Here is a 4,900-nt window from a genome sequence, read left to right as displayed (position 1 = left end):
TGGGCATGTACTGATAATCCTCCCCTACCCCAGAGCATGGGAGTCCCAAAGGGCTCTGCATGCATGGTAAAGCGGGCGCGAGACGGGGCCTCTTTGTGCGGTGTCCCGAACTAAGGATACCGACCATGTAGCGAGGTCTTCTGACTCCAAAACTCTGTTTTAAAGCGAAAGGTTTACTACGCCAGCCCGCGAGCCATTTCGGCTCGTCGCGCACTTCAGCCGTATGCCGTGGCTGACGAACGACCTTGAGCCGCCGTTGCCTAGCAACACCGCAGCCGCGCTCCAACAGATGTGCTCCGCTGGGGTAGAGGGAGAGGAGGGAGACCGGCAGTAAAAGATGCCTCATAGGACAGCTTGACAAGGCCGCCGCCCCCCCCCCCCTATACACTTCACAGCAAGGCATGGCACATTACATACAAAAAAGGAAGAAACTGCAGATAAATAACTACATAAAAGAAACGCAAGTGTATTCACAAGAATGCGCTTCGCCTCAGTGTATTGTAGTCGTTATGGAGAGTGCGAAAGAGACGAAACAACGACAGAACGAAGCGAGGAAGAGCCCGCGCGCTCAAGAGACGCCAGAAGAACGCGCCGTACGACTCCAGAAGCGTGACTCATAAACTGCGGAAGAGACCGGTTTGAGTTCTTGAGAGCGTCGGAATCAGACGCTGCGTAGACGACGTGCCGAGGAAACGAAGCTTTCGGAATTCAACTAGAGCTAAACCACAGCCAATTTTTTAACATTAAAATGGTTTTTCGCCACCAGCACTTGAATCGCGCAGTGACAGAGACGGTTGACCCGCCGCGGTGGCTCAGTGGTTAGTGCGCTCAGCTACTGATCCGGCCGGAGTACCCGGGTTCGAACCCAACCGCTGCGGCCGCGTTTCGATGGAGGCGAAACGCTAAGGCGCCCGTGTGCTGTGCGATGTCAGTGCATGTTCCCCCTTGTGGTCGAAATTATTCCGGAGCCCTCCACTACGGCACCTTTCCTTACTTTCTTCTTTCACTCCCTCCTTTATCCCTTCCCTTACGGCGCGGTGCAGGTGCCCAACGGTATATGACAGATACTGCGCCATTTCCTCCCCCCCCCCCAAAAAAAAAAAAACAGACGGTTGAAATGCGGCTGCCTCTGCCGGGACTGAAATTGCATTGCTTGCGGGGGGAGTGCAGTACGCGACTAGAAAGCGCTGTGCACGTCAAGAGAAGCATGCCTGATTGAGACCGTTATTTGCATCATGGACTGCACCTGAATTCAATCCTCCCGGCGCAGTCCAGGGCCAGCGCTTGCTTGAAACAAATTAGCGTCTAATTCCCAGTCCATTCTTATGGACCTCCTTCACCCCGCGACGTCACGAAGATGCGGTGGCGCTGATGTTAGCAGCGACTTTCGCATGGTAGGCAAAACAGGTTCCGCTTGCCCGTGCCTACCCAACACCTTCTAGTCCAGAGGGTGTTGGCCTACCGCAGCTGCCGCAGTTACCGGCGGCTGCTTCACGCCTGTGCACTGCAGAAGCAGCGTGTATTGACCAGCTGCGTCACTGCTGGATCCGCGTAGTAGCATAAAAATATTAAATTAGCCTCGATAGGTTTCTCGCGCATAAATGCCGCATTCGGAAACTGGCTAACAGGCACGCTACGGTAGTAAAGCGCGAAGTCTGGGAGTCGATAGGCACTGCCACTCAATGCACTTAATAGCATGCAAGTTACTGCGTTCATTCACCTGAACTTCAGGATAGTAGGCTGATAATTGCTCAAGGAAAAAAAAAGACATATGTAGCTGCACACGTACTTATCACCTTGAGCCGGAGTGCACGGGACGCCGACAGGTTCACTCGCCCCCAAGGAATGCGTTTTTTTGTTAATAGCACACCATGTTTAAATGGCGCGTTTTGTGACATTTAATATTTACTTGAAACTGTTTCTTGATATGACGACGTAATTATTTCATTCGAGCAGAAACAAGTCTGGTACGTTGTGTCAATCTTGCGCGGTCGCGTTGATGTGCTTGGAATAGCGTACCTTAAGTGTGCTAAACGCCATATGCTTTTTCATTGCATCATGCATGTGTCATGTTTCATGAGGTAATACATGATCGCGAAGCTTGTTTGGAAAGAAGCAGCCGCAGGCGTGCTACTAACAGACACGTGGCGAGATTGAGAGGGGACGCGGCATGAAAAGTGTTTTCGTTATTCATGCATGCGATATGTAACTAAACTTGGTGCAAATATGAAATTCCTACGCTAGTTTCAGTCATTCTTTTTATTTATAGCTATACCTGGTGGAGTTCTGGGTAATTATAATTAACACCGTCGTCAAGTCCCCCCAAGCTAGGTCTCAAATAATTGAGTAGATAGTGCGCAGTTCTTTTATGCCAGCATGTGCATAAAGCCCTGTTCTCTATGATGACGCGATTAGTTCTTTTTCTATATGATCAGTACTTATGCATGCATAGTTACATGAAAACGTTTCTTACAAAAATAACTAACACAATACTGCACGTGTAGGGAAAAAAATCGAGAGATTTATTACGCTCCTCAACGTCTCAGGAATAGTTTGCGACAAATGGAATCATTTGATTTTCATGCGAATTACGAAGGTGAGTGATCCAGTCGCAGAAAATGCGAGAGGTCAGAAAACGAACCTTAAAGTTTATTCCCTCGTTTATGGCATCTTCGCTTTCGCTTTGGTCAAAGAAATGCGGCACTGAAATCAAAGAAATTACCTCACAATTTTTGACGACCACACTTCTAAAAAGTGTAATTTATAAATTTGTACTCAATATTTTGCTATAATTTTTCGTCACGAAACTAGACTTCAGGGCTATATAGGAAAGAGAATAATTCTAGAAATCAAAAATTTTCATCAAATCGACCAGCTTAACAAAAGGACAAGTCGGCCTGGCTGGTGCGTGGTCATGCGGCTAATAACAGCGCTAAGCGAGACAGGAGATCGGGGACACGACGCTGTCCCCACTTTTCGCGCAGCGCGACACGTACGTATGTCAGCAGACGGTAAGCGCATGTCTGCTCCGACGAAACAGCGCCAGCACTTCCCTTCACTACTGTCCCGAAGTAAAATCATTCCGGCTAGTGCAGAGTGTCAAAACTTGTTTTATTCAATGACTAGCGCATAAATAAACGGCAGGAACGCTTTCTACATGTTTACTACTAACCATATATACAATACCGAGTGGCAAACTATTTCTCTTTATAGGCCGCACGTGGACAACGCGAGCTCGTGTACTTCGACAAATTACTAAGTTGGAAGCATCGACCATTGCTATGATTCGCAGAAACTGGAAACGCGCCTACAAGCCTTGAAAACCCGCGCACAACACCTATCCGCGACGCCACTCCCCGACCTTTTGCCTACCACGAGCTCGCTAGCGACTGCAGCGCCACCTCGTTTGTTTACAAACATGCAGGAGGTCCATAAGCAGTTTTGACCACGAGTGGTCTAGTCTCTCCGCTGGATTTGAGGGAAAGACTAGTAACTGGCTCGCTTTGCCGATGGACACCTCAACTGTGCCGTGAGAGAAATAAAAATTGGCTGAAGGCTTAGCTTGGTTAAGCCTGGAAGATTGCGAAAGCAATACCCTTATTCGGCTGATGGTGTGGACATGGTTGCCCTTTTTTAAATGGATACGGCTGAACCCTTTACATCGGGCGGTGGCTCAAGCCACCTAGCCATGTCTTGTGAAATTTTACTCCTGTCTTGCTTTTAGCCACCAATCAGATAACCTTCGCTTGGTTACTTCTAACCTCTTAAAATCCACTTTCCCTTCACTATCCCTAAACCCCAATGCCTTGGGTAAGTCAGCCCCGCTGCCTTCCACTGTAGGGTGAAGCCCTTTACAGAAAAGTATCAAGTGTTCAGCCGTTTCCTCCTCCTCTCCGCACGCAATGCACGAAGTGTCTATCTCCTGGTACCTGACTCTATACTTCTTAGTCCGCAAAACTCCAGTCCTGGCCTCAAACAACAAAGAACTTCCCCTACAATTATCATAGATATTTTCTTTGACAATTTCCTGTTTAAAGGTCCGGTATGTTTCTAGTGCCGATTTCGTCAGCATCCCTGTTTTCCACTAAGCTCTCTCTGTTCCTTTAACCTTTTTCTTGACCGATAATTGCTGATTTGCCCCCTTACTGCTGTCCAGATATTTGCTTGTCAATTTTCTAGTTCGCTTTCTCCATTTCGTGTCAACATTCTTTATATACAGGTATCTGAAAACTTTCCTAGCCCACCGCTTTTCCTCCATCCTTCTCAATCGTTCCTCAAATGCTATCTTACTGCTAGCCTCTCTGCTCTCGAAAGACGCCCATCCCATATCACCCTGTACCCCCTGATTTGGTGTATTGCCATGTGCTCCCAAAGCTAACCTCCCTACTCCCCGTTGCCTAATTTCCAGCCTTGCTTGAACATCTGGCCTCATACACAGGACCGCATTCCCGAAGGTCAGGCTAGGGACCATCACCCCTTTCCAGATCCCTCTTACTACCTCATACCTATTGTAATTCCACAGTGCCCTATTTTTCATGACAGCTGCATTCCTACTAGCTTTATTCATTACATATTTTTCATGCTCTGTCAGATACTCAACACTGTTATTTATCCACACCCCAAGATACTTGTACTCATTCACTACCTTTAGCACGAACTCCTGTATTCTGTGCTCGCCGCCCTCTTCATTAAATGTCATGACTGCAGATTTTTCCTTACTATACTTGAAGCCTAATCTATCTCCCTCTGTACTGCATATGTCTAACAACTTCTGCAGGTCTTCCTTGTTGTCAGCCATTATCACTATATCGTCCGCATATATTAGTCCCGGTAATGTCTGTTTAATCAATTCCCCTTGCTTGGAAAAAGATATGTTGAAACCTAGTCCGCTCCCCTCTAG

The sequence above is a fragment of the Amblyomma americanum genome, chromosome 7 (assembly GCF_052857255.1).
Source record: "Amblyomma americanum isolate KBUSLIRL-KWMA chromosome 7, ASM5285725v1, whole genome shotgun sequence".
Classification (NCBI taxonomy): domain Eukaryota; kingdom Metazoa; phylum Arthropoda; class Arachnida; order Ixodida; family Ixodidae; genus Amblyomma; species Amblyomma americanum.
Note: the sequence above shows the minus strand (reverse complement) of the source record.